Consider the following 14,730-nt stretch of genomic DNA (forward strand, 5'->3'; position numbering starts at 1 on the left):
GCGCGCGTGCGCCGGAGCGGCCGCAGGCCAGGAGCGCGAAGGAGGGGTCGGCACGAGCACACGCAGGCCCGCTGCGCAGGGCTGCGGCGCCCGGGAGGGGCGGGGCAGGGGCGCGCGCCGCATCCCCCGCCCGTCGCCCCAGTCCCGGCTGCGGAGCCCCGCGCGCCAGTCTTTGCCCGAGGGGCACTCACAGGGATGCCGGCGTGTCCGGCGCAGCCCTGCCGCCTCCCCAGGCGGAGAGGCATGAGCGGATGGAGCCGGGGCCTGCGGACTAAGTGGGTAGATTCGAACGGTCCCGCCCGCCCCGGGCGTTTCTGCGCGAGCTCGCTCCACCCAACGAGGGCCTCAGGAATCTTGGGTCAGGATCTTGGTTGCAGATCCGCGGCAGAAAACCATTTTAGCGCCTTCTTGCTAAGTGAGAAACCCAGCAGCTTGCTTTCCTTGAGTTGATGCTTCTCTGGCAAGTTGGCAAAATTTGATGCACCGTCAGGTCAACTTCGAGAGGGCAAGGCTGCTTATGGTCGTCAGCAGTTCTAAGTCCTGCTTTGTATTTACTGTTGTCCTGTGTGTGTTCGCTGCCATGTTCCTGTAGCCTCCATTTATAACATGGACTAAACCCAAGCACAAAATCTAGTAGGGGTTTCCGTTTTGGCCTTTGGTTCTGTTACCCAAATTTAAAACAATTAAGTTCTGAATAGTAGTTTCTGATTTAGATCTAAGTTGTAATGGTAAAGTGGAATGGCAATAAGCCTCCCCATTCCCCTTCTCCCTTGAAGTCTTGAGATTCCCTTGGATGGGTTTTAGGGGCTCTGGAGGCCTTAAACTCATGTGCAAAATACTGTGGCTTATATGTATTTTCTGGAGTTAAGTCCCTTAGCTTTTATCATATTCTCAAAAGGGTTTAAGACTCAAATTTTAAGATTTAAAACAGCAACACTGTCAGGGGAGCTAACACTTGGGAGTTGAATTGTAGTGAAACTCCTAGTTATCCTGTGTTAATGGATGTTGTATTTTGACGATAGTCTACATGGGTTACCAAATTTCAAGTCACAAAATATACAAGAGAAGGTCACATGGAGCGTCATTTTCCTCCGAAGATTCAGATGGCACTTTAGAATTTTGCATGCCTCAGGTGCCAGAGCACCAACTGCTTTTGGATTCCCCAGCAGTCCCTCACTTTTGAATGTGCACCATATTCCTACAGAGCTGCCGCCATGGCAGTCAGGTTAGGAAACCTGGATCAGAGATCCCATGGTTCCCAAGACTGAGGAGGACAGACTTGCCTAGAGTATTCAATAACCAGAGCACTCAGGTCATTATCAGCTGAAGGGAGAGTGCTTACTGAGCCTTGCTCTCCTAACCCCAAATATCTTAATCCATTCAACTCAGGAGTAAATTATTTGTTGTTTTTCATTTCAGTTTGTTATATTGCCTGAAATTCTGCTAATGAGAACTACAAATGAACAAAGCAAATATGTCAGGAATGTGATTGCTCTTTCTTTGGTATAAATTCTTCAAATAAGATTCCATTCAAGGAAAGGGGATAGATGTTTTCAAGAAAAGTTGAGGCAGAACATGGATTATTTTGGGTACTTACGGTATGCTTTGTTGGGAAGGGCTGCAGTTCTGCATCCCAATTTATTTTTACTATTTTATATCGCTGGGTATCTGGACAGAGTGATAGGAGGATAACAAAAAACTATATAGTGATTTTAATGTATGTCCACAAATTCTGATACTCATCACATGCAGAGGTAGAGCTTAATCTCCCTCCCATTGAATGTGAGCTTCTCTTAGTGAATACCATATGGCCTACAATGAATAGAATATGACAATAGTGACAGTGTATGACTTAAAAGACTAGGTCATAAAAGGCACTGCAGCTGCCTGCTTGTTCTCTCTTGGATCACTTGTGCTGCGGAAGCCAGAGTTACCATGTCACGAGGAACTCAAGCAGCCCCGAAGAAAAGCCCAGGTGATGAGAAATGGACACCTCCTGCCAACAGCCATGTGAATTAGCCATACTGGAAGCAGATGCTCCAGCCCCAGGTAAATCTTCAGATGATTGTAGCCCAGGAGATGTTGACTGAAATCCCAGGAGAGATCCTGAACAGAACCACCCAACTAAGCTGCTCCCAGATGACACACAGAGACTGTGAGATAATAATGTTTATTGTTTTAATATGGTAAGTTTGGGGATAATTTGTTACAAAGCAATAGATAACTAATACACTCAATCTCAACTTGCCTCTGTACCAGGAAATACAGTTTTTATTTTATCACATGGGCCCTTGTTCCTGGGCCTGTCCTTGGGCTAGTGGCATGATTTCTATCGTTGAACTTTAAAATGGTCCGAATAGGGGCACCGAGGTGGCTCAGTCATTACGTGTCTGCCTTCGGCTCAGGCCCTGATCCCAGGACCCTGGGATCGAGTCCCGCATCGGGCTCCCTGCTCCGCGGGGAGCCTGCTTCTCCCTCTCCCACTCCCCCTGCTTGTGTTCCCTCTCTCGCCGTTTCCCTCTCTGTCAAATAAATAAATAAAATCTTTAAAAAATAAATAAATAAAATGGGCCGAATAGACTTCTGTGAATAGTCTTGGCATGTAACCACCATTTGCAACCGTATTTCTATGTATTCAGAATTTATAACAATAGACAAATGAACTTTTGAAACATAATCCATTTATAATCCGGCACTGCCTGCAATTCAGCTAGCTATTGCTCAGCATGCCATTCTTTTATGAGACTTCATACTTCTCCAGTATGAAGAACTTCTCTGCATAGGCAAATAGATAAAGTTGCTAACCATTTACCCCATCTCTTAACCAGGTAACTCATAATACACAAATTGTTTAATAGTAGATGCAATTGTAATAGTAGATGTCTGACATTTACAAGACACGTATCTCTGGTGGTCAACTAGAATTGCCCCACAATATCCTATGTCAAAACCTGTCTTCTGGCACAGACATTTCTGGGAACAAATGACAATGCTGAAAATAATACCACAGCTAACATTTACTTGAGGCTTTTTTATGTGCCTAGCACCTCCGTAGGGGACCTGATTTATATCAGCTCACTTAATCCTTATAGCATCACTATGAGGACGTTAATTATTCAAAGCATGGGTCTTGAAGTCTGTGTGTGTGTGTGTCCTGGTTTCACCATTTAGTCCTATAATCTCTGGCAAACCATTTGACCAATTTGGGCTTCAATTTTCTTACCTATAAAAGGGGCTTGGGCGCCTGGGTGGCTCAGATGGTTAAGCGTCTGCCTTCGGCTCAGGTCATGATCCCAGGGTCCTGGGATCGAGTCCCACATCGGGCTCCCTGCTCCTTGGGAGCCTGCTTCTCCCTCTGCCTCTCTCTCTCTCTCTCTGTCTCTCATGAATAAATAAATAAAATCTTTAAAAAAAAAAAAAATAAAAGGGGCTTGATGAGAGTACCCACTTCCCAGGGCTATGGTAAGGATTCAATGAGATCACGTATGTAAAGCATGTAAAACTTAGCATATATAGCTCCTAGCACATAGTAAGTACTCCATCAATGCCAACTATTAATATTTTTTAAGTAGAGGGACACCTGGGTGGCGCAGTTGGGTTATGTCTGCCTTCAGCTCAGGTCATGATCCCAGGGAGCCTGCTTCTCCCTCTCCTCCCCACTCATGCTCTCAGCCATTAGCCTACATTATCCTCTCAGTCTGTTTCCACACACAAATGGAATGATCTACAGAAAAGTAGATTCCTTGAGTGTGCTAGAAGAAATTCCTATTCCATACGCCAAAGATTTGCCAGTACCTCATGAGACTTCAGCATCATGCTGTGAAATCCTTCTTGGAAAGGAAGGGGAAAAAGTGTTAAAGTTTTTAAAAATGGAAATGGGGGGGCACCTGGGTGGCTCAGTTGGTTAAGCATCTGCCTTCGGCTCAGGTCATGATCCCAGGGTCCCCGGATCAAGCTCTGCCTTGGGCTCCCTGTTCAGCGGGGAGCCTGCTTTTCTCTCTGCCCCTCCTTCCTGCTCTGTTCTCTCTATCTCTTTCTCTCTCAAATAAATAAAATCTTTAAAAATTTTTTTTAAAAATGGAAATATGGGAAAAGGTGCCACTTAATTGACAGGCTCAAATGTTGCATATTCCCCATCCTGAGAATTCCTTTCGTCATTGAAATAGGTGATTGTAGGATTCCCAAAGAATGTTTTTGGAATGTGACCCCCTTATCTTTTTCAGGAAGGGATGAAAGCTGTCAGATACATATGGACAAGGGTTGGTGATGTGATACACAACTAAAGAGTGTAATAATTTCTTCTTTTTATGGATTGCTCTGGTAACACAGATGCTGGAAATTCAGTTTAACCTCTCTTCCAGGGGAGGAGAATGACACAGGGTAGTTAAGAGAATTGCCCAAGGACAGGCAAGTTTCCTTCTTGGACAGGGAGGAGATGAAGGAGAGGGTCTCTGGGCCAAGTCCATGTATCCTGCCAGGCAAACCAACCTGTGAGCCAAAACCTACACTAAACAAGTTCATTGTTTTCACACCTTTGTTTTTATCTTCCCTTAGTTTTTAAAGTAAATGTACTGATGAATTTCTCTAACCATGTCTGGCTAAAATTAGAGGGAATAGGAGCTGGGAAGGGTTTAAAGTATAAGCACACCAGCCCTGCAGTCTGGAGGTGGCAGCTGGGCTCGGGGAGCTTGAAGGTGAGGGTGGAAGGGCGACTTTGGACATGCTTTGGGAATCCTTCATCACAGACAAGAGAAGCTCATTCGGCTTCTAATTTTGCCATCCTTTCGCTATGACCCCTAGCAGCATACTGTTGCTGAACTCATTTTCTGTCTGTAAAGTGGAAAATAGTGTTTGTCCTACCTATTTCGTAGGAACACTGTAAGAATCCAATGAGATATTGCATGTGAATACCTACTTTACAGCTTTATTAAAGACCACGCTGTCTGAACCAAAATGCAAAACATGGGTACAGACAACTGCTGATTGTTAAAAATCCTCCACTTGTATCTGTCCCTTCCCAGGAGAGTTGAACTCCAGTCCTTGGTTTGTTAAGGGCATATTCTGACTTCATTAGATCTCTAGATCACAACCACACACATTACTGTTACTATTACTTCATTTGTATCCTAAGTTGTTTTTGTGTCCAGGGCACCTAACATTGTACTCAGAGCAGAAGCGCTGTAAATTAAATTCACACGGATTTATATGCAAAAATATTTTAATCATAGAGAGTTCATTCATAACATTAAATTCCCCTCAAACAAATGTTTGTATTTCTTGAAGCTGGTGTGTAGTTTCCAAGAAATCCTTAGTGGTGAGATTAATCTGTCTCATACTGATTGGAGATGATTAATACACTAATACTCAGTTGATATTCATACAAGACTTATTTCCAAGAACACTCTAATGTTTATGATTAAAGCAAGACAGAGAAGCAACTGCAGAAAAAGTGACTCTTCTGTGGCCTCTAACAAGTGGTGGCTTCAAACAATGAAGGCCATTGTATAAGAACTCCCTCCTGGGGTTATTGTGAGGATTAATTAGATTAAAATCTGCAAAGTGTTTTGAGTTTTTCCCAGAATTCCTTTATAAATAAAGATGGCATTCTTTTTTTAAGTATCATTATATGGGTCCTCCCAGAATCAAATGTAGCAAATTCACCTGCTATTTAACTCCCTGTATTCCCTGAAGCAAAAAAACCCACGACTAAGGCAACCTAAATGATTCTCTCTAATGGTTTTAAACTATGGCAGCACACGAGAGCGAGCAGAATTTAGTACCCTAATCACAAAGATCTTGGTGTATGATTTACATGACACAATAATGCCTCCTAATCACTATGCCACATGGTAATGAGATATAAATTACTGTAATTATTACAGCTGTTTTATACTGACCCACAAAGTTGACCCTCCTTTTTGTGATTTACATTTTACTAACTCACATTCTGCTCACTTACAAATAGGGTTTAAGGCAGCCTTCGAGGTGTTCCTCACCTCCAAACACTGGAAATGATGAGGGTTTTTCCTGATAGTAGGTACTGTCTAATCTTCCTTGTATGTACAGAAACACATAGACACAGATGAAAGACAGGAGTCTTACCGACCAACTCTCCAGCAGCCGATGATGTAGTGTTGGAATGTAAGTTAAGGTCTGGAGCCGACGGCCAAGAAAGAATTCTTTGTTTTTCCAAGAAAAAATTCTTGAGACGTCTTTGGTGCAAAAGAAGTGATTTTATTAAAGCACAGGGACAGGACCCGCGGCAGAAAGAGCTGCGGCTGCTGCCTGGCGCCCTGGGATTGTGATTATATACTTTGGGATTGGGGGAAGTAAAAGTAAGGGAGGTGTCCAAAAGGACTTTCATATGCTAAAGAAGACTAGCAGGATACCTGAGGCCTGGCTATTGTCAAACTAAGGTTGTTTTCCCCTCTAGCAAGGCATTAACAGGAAGACAATTGGGAGCTTCCTGGAGGAACTTTGTACTCCGCCTGCCTCAACTATTTGTCAATGGGCTGCAGGTTATAAGGACATTTAATTTTATCTACATTTCCTTCTGCCTTTGTTTCCCACATCACTGAGGTTCCTTGGGAACCCCTTCTGCTCTGTCACCTGGTCTCTGATCTTAATCCTGTTCCCAGTGACCCACCCAGCCCATGCTGTCCCCTCCCCTGACCCAGAAGGAGCCCCTCTGAATGTTGAGTGGTGGGTGTGGGGCGACCCAATTGGGTGAGTGTGGGGTGACCCAATTGGGTGGAGGCGGCCAATTGGGTGAGGGCAGTGAAAGAATTCACCCGTGGCAGAACAAAGGAGATAGAAATTTATTGAATACAAATGGGCAGGACAGCAAAGGAGAGACTGTCTGCCCCGGGGTGCTGTGGTGGGGAACTGTAGTTAAGGGGGGAAGGTGAGGAGGTATGGGAACATAGAATTCTCCTTTTTCGGTACCTGTGCCCTGTTGTAAGCAGCCCCTTGGTCAGCTAGGGCTTATGGCTATTTGGAGGTGGGTCGCCTGATGGGCCTGTTTGCATTCAGCCTGGTGGTCCCTGTGGGCCCTTTTACCTGACTCAGGTTTCCATTGCTCAAGCCTGTTACGTAAAAGTGGACTTTACAGTGGGTTTATGGTAGCAGAAACTCTGGAGCCGGCCCAGGTGGAGTCTGGGGAACAGCAGGATAAGAAGGCCATTGTAAATGGGGAACCCATCTGGCAGGTGACCAACTGTCCTGGTTTACTTGGGATGGAGGGTAGTCCCAAGACCTGGGACTTTTCAGTGTCCTGGGATGAGTTTACCTTGTAGCAAGAATAGATGTCTGTAACCATGATATTGCTGGGCAGGGAGAGTATCTTCCCTGGGAAAGATACCTTGTTTCTTTCGGGCTCTGCAGCACACTGGGCTGGGTGTTCTCGGGAATTCTCTGGATGTGATTCCTGTCACAGTGAAATGGAAGAGCTCATACGTGTCCAAGAGGGAGGCCAGCCACACCCAGGTAGGGGCCCCAAGACACCATGCCCTATTCGAGCCATCGAGGTCCCAAATCAGTTCTGTAGCTTTGCAGGTACGGACACTGTGCCTGAGGATGAGGCTGGGGAAATCAGGGTATACCAGATGCCCCCAGAGACTGATGAAATTACTGTGAGGTTGATTACTTAATTCTCCTGGGGCTACAACTCTCTTAGTGCCCTGGTAATGCCCTCTTCACAAGACAAATGAATCTGAGAATCCAAGTAACCTTACAGCTAGAACAAAGGTGACTGGGGGGTTTTAATGACATTATTTACAGGCCTCATGACCTCTCCTGGCTTTTTATGTTCCTGGTTCCCTACTGGGGTGTTCTTCCTCATTCTTGGTGTCTGGCTAACCACTGTTCAGCTTTCAAACCCTGTAGACTCTGTCCAATTTTCCTCCTTCTTTCCCTCCTCCCTCCCCCCCTTCCCTTCTTTCTTCCTTTCCTGCCTTCCTGCCTTCCACAAATATTATTTGAGTGTTTATCATATGCCAGTCACTACAGTAGGCACTGGAACTATAGAATTGAATAAAATAAAGTCTAGATGATAGCCCATCCCGGATTAGTCCTGTATACACAGCATAAATTTTAATATTTCATTACTAATTTCCCCTAGATTACATATAGACTGTTGATATCTGATGTGGTTTTGGAATATAGGCAAGGTTTGTTGGGGCAAGTCCGGAGCTGATGGCCAAGAAAGAATTCTTGAGGCATCTTTGGTGTAAAAAGGTGGTTTTATTAAAGCACAGGGACAGGACCCGTGGGCAGAAAGAGCTACTGCACTGGGGTTGTGAGCCGTGGCTGATTATATACTATGGGATTGGGGGAGCTGAGGAAAAGGAAGATATTCAAAAGAACTTTCATATGCTAAAGAGGACCTACAAGATACTGGGAGGCCCTGCTATTGTCAAGGTAAGGTTGTTTTTCCCTTCTAGCAAGGCATTAACATTAAGGTAGTTGGGAGCTTCTTGGAGGAACATTACACTCTGCCCACTTCAAATATCTGTTCAATGGGCTGCAGGTTATAAGGACATTTAATTGTATCTACATTTCCTCCCGGAACCTAGGTTATTGATACAAATGCTTTGTTCTTGTAAATTGCTAAGACATTTGTAAACTGAGGAAGACTCTTGTCTTGCAGGATTGTGATCTCTATAAGTTAACTATTTGTTTTTCCTTTAGGAAAGCCAGGAGTGCCTGAGGAATGTCACATATATCCCATTTGAGGGGGGGGGGCGTGGTTGTGGGGTGTCAGCTTCTGCTTTGTCCTCAGCTCGCTTTCTGTTCCCTTGTCAATATTTATATGTAATTTTTAAATGAAAGTGAAAAATAACATAAGCTTTCTTCTCAGTTGAATTTTAGTTTAGTCTTTCTGAAATCATTCCCCAGGCCCCCATCTGTTAAAGTCTTCGATAACCAACTCTATCCATTGTGTTGATTTTTATCATCTAGGGCAGGAAATTCACTTAGTATTACTGTTGCTGCCCTTAGTCCTCCCACTTGTGCTTAGGTTCTGAGTTGTGGCCTCATAGCTCAGAGCCCTGTCTTCATTTTATAAATAGTTTGGATATTTTTATCCCAAAGTGCATTACTTTGCACTTGTTCCCACTGAAGCTCATTTGTCAGTTGTCTGACCACATGGTCAGATTTATAGGCTCTTTTGACTAACCCAGGGATTGGCAGACTTCTTCTATAAAGGGCCAGATAATAAATAATTTCAGCTTTGCTGCAGTACCTTGTTGCTGGCCGCGTTTGCTCAACTCTGCTCTTGTGAAAGCAGCCATAGATAATAATAAATGAATGAGTATGACTATATTCCCATAAGACTTTATTTAGGGACACTGAAATGTGAATTTCACATACTTTTCACATGTCACAAAATATTAGTTGTCTTTTCCTTTTTTTTAAACCATTTAAAAATGTAGAAACCATTCTTAGCTAAAGGGCTGCACAGAAATAGGCTCAGGCTGGTTTTGGCTTGTGGGCTGTAGTTTGCTGACCCTGATCTAGACCCATCACTAGTTAGTAGTGTTGTTAGATATTTTACTGCTCGCTCCCTGCTCCTGATCACTTACACATATCTTAGAGAGCCCCTTGCTAGCAAAGGTGCTTGAGGGTTCAGTCCCTCTACTTGGGTCCATCAATCTCTGCTTCCCAATGTACTATGAAGGCAGCAACGTTTGGACAGCCCGAGTGTCTTCATACAGGTAGAGTGTAGCTGGGGTCCTAGAACCCACTAGAGTGCTCTGCTTGGGGCTGACCAAGTGTGCCAGTGGCTCTTGTTTAAATACCTTGGACTCTTCAGAATGGAAATCTGATTGCGTGCCCACCCTTCCCCACACCCTCAGTTCAGCCACTTTGAGCTGTAGGCACCCTGAACTTGCATTGTTTGGGGCTCGGACCACAGCTATTATAAGTGCAATAGCGTTAAATGGAATGCTTTTCTTCACCACTCCATTACCTCATTAGTTCTAGATAAAGTCTAGAACTACTCTTCCCCATGGCACCCATCCCACCCCAGGCCTAGACATGTCTACTAATTACGTGTCTTCCTGTCTCACTTTGTAATTCTGTCTTCATTAGAGGCACTATTTGACTAACTCTCTTATTAGACTCTGCTCCATGAGACTGGGGTGGTGGTGGGGGAGTTTCTTATCTCTTGCACCTGACCCTGTGCCTGGCACATAGTAGTAGGTGCTCAACAAGCATTTGTTGAGGAACCAGACCCACAGCAGACCTCAGCTTATTGGCTGGGCACTGTTCTCGATAATAGCCCTCCCGCCGCCACTTCCTCTCATGGATGTCAACCCTATGGGTGTCTGATGCCCATACGTCAGACTCCCCCAGTGCACAGGACTCCAGCTTCCTGAGGAGGACTGCACTGTTTCCTTTGAGAAATCCAGAATTAGAAATGTGACTACTCCGCCCTTCAGACATCTGCTGCCTTCCCAGCATCTGTCACTTGGGCCCTCTAGTTCCCTCCCCTGGCTGGAATCACCAGGCTCCACCCATTGTCTGTTTCTGAGCTAGTTCCTCATTGCCTCACAAAATGTTCCAGTCTTCTGGGACTTCTATTTCAGCCTCTCCTTTGGAAATCTGTCAAAGGTTTTCTTAAGGTGTTCAGGTAGATAATATTAAGCAGTTCTCTTTTACCTACATGTGATTTACTTCCTCAAAAATTAAGTAAATTAATTTGTTAAGTTTTCTCTTTAAAGATACTATTTTGTCGGGTGCGCCTGGGTGGCTCAGTCGGTTGTCTGCCTTCGGCTCAGGTCATGATCCCAGAGTCCCTAGATCAAGTCCCCATCGCATAGGGCTCCCTGCTCAGCGGGGAGTCTGCTTCTCCCACTGCCCCTCCTCCCACTCGTTCTCTCAATCTCTCTCTCAAATTAAAAAAAAAGATACCATTTTGTCATCTTTCTCTGAAGTTAATTTTAAGTGTTTAGTCTGCCCATTTCACAAGTAAACCATAACTTCTTAAGTTCTCTCCAGAGATTTCTTAATGATAATAAATATTATCATACAATAAAAATTATAATATTTTGAGCCCAGTATGTATCAAGCACTGTGGTAGGACCCTTAATTAAATGTTATTTAATTTAATCCTTATAACAACCTTGTGTAGTAGATACTATTATCCCCATTTTATACATGGGATAAATGAAAATTTTTAAATACTTTGTTCAAAGTCACACAATTGGAAGATGGTGGAGTCAAGGTTTGCATTCAGGTTTGTCACAGCCCAGTGCCCATCATCTTTCCATTCTGACATTTTCTTCCCTTTCTATGCTTGGTGGTTGGTGGTGGTGCTGGGAGGGCATGTGTATCACATTCCCACTTTTCTAACCTTCTGGGTGAGCAGCTGGCTGTTATGACTGGCACCCATTTTGGCTAATGGTTCTTCAATGTCATAGTAGAGTTCTATCAGAACTCATGTAGGTTTTAAAGTAGTACCGTCTCACTTAAAACCACTCATCCATCCATCCATCCAACCAGTATTTCTTTTTTTTTTTTTTTTAAGATTTTATTTATTTATTTGAGAGAGAGAATGAGAGAGAGAGAGAGCATGAGAGGGGAAGGGTCAGAGGGAGAAGCAGACTCCCCGCCAAGCAGAGAGCCCGACGCGGGACTCGATCCCGGGACTCCAGGATCATGACCTGAGCCGAAGGCAGTCGCTTAACCAACTGAGCCACCCAGGCGCCCCCAACCAGTATTTCTTAACAGGCTATCTTAGTCTATCTGGGCTGCTATACCAAAATACCACAGGCTGGGTGGCATATCAACAGCAGAAATCTACTTCTCACAGTTCCGGAGGTTTAGATGTCCAAGATCAAGGCACTAGCAGGGTCATGTTCTGGTGAGGACCCTCTTCCTGGTTCATAGCCAGTGTCTTTTCACTGCATCCTCACAGAGTGGAAAGGGGTAGGGAGCTCTGTGGGATCTCCTTTGGAAGAACAAGAATCCCATTCATGGGGGCTCCACCCTCATGACCTAATAACCCCCCAAAGGCTCCATCTTCTAAGATCATCACACTGGGCATTAGGACTCCCAACATGTGGATTTTGGGGGGACACAAACATTCAGATCATAGCAGAGGTTGTAAACCAGACACAGTGCTATGTGCTGAACATGTCTTAGGCCAGAGAAATGGGTCCCTAGTGTTTAAAATTAAGACATTGGGGAGTTAATGGAAGAGGCACTTAGGGAGGAGGGTGTGGAGGTAGGAAAGATGGAGAGAAAGAGAAGTCACGGCCTTGGGGGCCCACGGGTCAGGAGGAGGCCATTGGGTATGATGAGGAAGGCAAGGGAAGATGAATGAGAGAGATTCTTATACACCAAGATAGACGCAATGAGGTGCAACGAGCAGAATTTTGCCCTGGCACGACATACTGCCTCTGTTGGTATGCCTTATGGTTTTCAGTTCCCTTTCCAATAGCCAGTACTTTCCTAGCATTCTGATGTTCTTGTTTACTCTTTCCCAAGCCAGCAGAGATGATACCTTTGCATTTGTGTTCTCTGTATAGGTAGCATCCCCATTTATCTTGAGAGCCTACCAGAATTGCTGCAGTGACCGATTGTTTTACTGTGTAGAAGGGGTTTACTTCATTTTCCCCTTAGTTGTGTGTGTGTGTGTGCACAATGTGTGCATGTGTAACAAAAATGAGATCCATACTGAAGTGAGTGGGGATGCAATGACGTGGGTCTATCATTTGCTTTAAACTATTTTAGTTTTTTGGGGCGCCTGGATAGCTCAGTCGTTAAGCGTCTGCCTTCAGCTCAGGTCATGATCCCAGGGTCCTGGGATTGAGCCCCACATCAGGCTCCCTCCTCTGTAGGAAGCCTGCTTCTCCCTCTCCCACTCCCCCTGCTTGTATTCCCTCTCTTGCTGTGTCTCTTTCTGTCAAATAAATAAATAAAATCTTTAAAAGAAAATCAATAAACTATTTTAGTTTTTCAAAGTGCAAGAAAGTGAAGCAAGTGTGGGAAAACCTTGATAATGATTGAATCTGGGTAATGGGTATTTTATACTATTTGTACATTATGTATGTTATATACTCATTATACTATATCCCTTCTGTGTGCTTGAGATTTTTCTTAATATAAAAATTAAACATATAAAGAAAATGACAATAATTTACAGAAAGAAGTTAAAAAGTCAGGTTCCCTTGATGTTCAAGTGACCTTAACCAGGAATACAATGTGGAAAGCTCATTCAGTTTAAGACTGCTGGGTCACCCAGGATGGTGACATATTCCTGTCTGCAGCCAGGAGCTCACTCTCCCCTTCTGCTCTGCTACCGCAGCATCTAGTTCCGGGGTCTGTCTCAGAGACTTACACATCTGATTCCTACATCCATGGGCTTCTCCCATCGTACTCCCTGTCCTGGGTCAGACACTTAAATCCTGCTCCAGGCTGAGTGGGTTGGTGTCTCTTTTGCTACCACCACTGGCAACAGGCATCTGTTTCTCCTGCTTCCAGCTTCTAGGTCTGCTTTAGGACTTCTCATTCTTGGGATACATGAGAGACCCTGCTAACTCAAGTGCTGGCTCAGCCTCTGCTCCTGCTGACACCCCCATTCCATCAGATCTCTTAGGGGCTTGAAACCCAAGAAGCAGCAAAAGGCATGGCGCAGTGAGGATGCCTGACCTTGCAGCTTGACCTCTCTGCCCACTCTCTGCCTTGTTTGCCCCGCACCCGCTCCAGCAATGACACCAATGGCTAAAGGGAAAGGCACTAAGGATACTCTGTGTTTTACAAATCGTGATCAGAGGCATGATTTTTTTTAATTCAATCCTCATTCAGATCTGTGAGATAGTTATCATTCCTATTTGAAGAGATAGGGAACTAGGACACTGTGAGGTGACAAAATGTGTTTAGAACCACAGAGTTAATTAGCAGCAGGACCCTGATGGGGACTTAGGTATTCCTGTCCCCTGGAGGAGTTTATCTGTATCTGAATCCAAGTTATTACTAAACTACTATAATTCCCTAATTAAGCTATTATTTGTAGTAACCAAGTTGTGTTACCACAAACTATGAGTCGTTATTAGAGCAGGCTGAAGTTGTTCAATAGCGAAACGCCATAATTCCTTTTCATCCATGCATTGAATTTACTAATTTATTTATTTATTTTTATTTTTTGAAAGATTTTATTTATTTATTTGACAGAGAGGGAAAGCACATACAAGCAGGGGGAGCGGCAGAGGGAGAGGGAGAAGCAGGCTCCCCGCTGAGCAGGGATCCCGATGCGGGGCTCAGTCCCAGAATCCTGGGATCATGACCTGAGCTCAAGGCAGATGCTTAACCAACTGAGCCACCCAGGCGACCCTGAATTTACTATTTTTTTTTTTTTTTTTGAAGATTCCATCCATTCATTTGAGACACAGAGATACAGAGAGAGAGAGAGAGAGAGCACGGGCAGGGAGAGAGGCAGAGGGAGAAGCAGGCTCCCCGTCGAGCCAGGAGCCCGACGTGGGGCTCGATCCCAGTACCCTGGGATCATGACCTGAGCCGAAGGCAGACGCTTAACCATCTGAGCCACCCAGGCGCCCCCTGAATTTATAATTTAAACAAGACATTCCTAATTTTTCATTATGAGGAGTTGATAAATAATATCTATAGTTGATAAGTCAAGAAAAAGGGGTGTAAATATATTACATACAGTTTCAGTGGTAATCAACAGTAGAACTTAAAACAAACTTGATAGAACCTGAGTAATGGGTG

The 14,730-nt window shown here is 44.4% G+C and overlaps 1 protein-coding gene across 1 annotated transcript in view; it reads left to right on the forward strand.

Moving 5' to 3' along the window:
- The window catches only part of LOC102749990 (uncharacterized), a 106,904-nt gene that overhangs the window by 47,004 nt on the left and 45,170 nt on the right, over window positions 1-14,730 (forward strand). The gene's annotated exons all lie outside the window — the stretch shown is intronic.

The sequence above is a fragment of the Leptonychotes weddellii genome, chromosome 9 (assembly GCF_054177405.1).
Source record: "Leptonychotes weddellii isolate Sample4059 chromosome 9, ASM5417740v2, whole genome shotgun sequence".
Classification (NCBI taxonomy): Eukaryota; Metazoa; Chordata; class Mammalia; order Carnivora; family Phocidae; genus Leptonychotes; species Leptonychotes weddellii.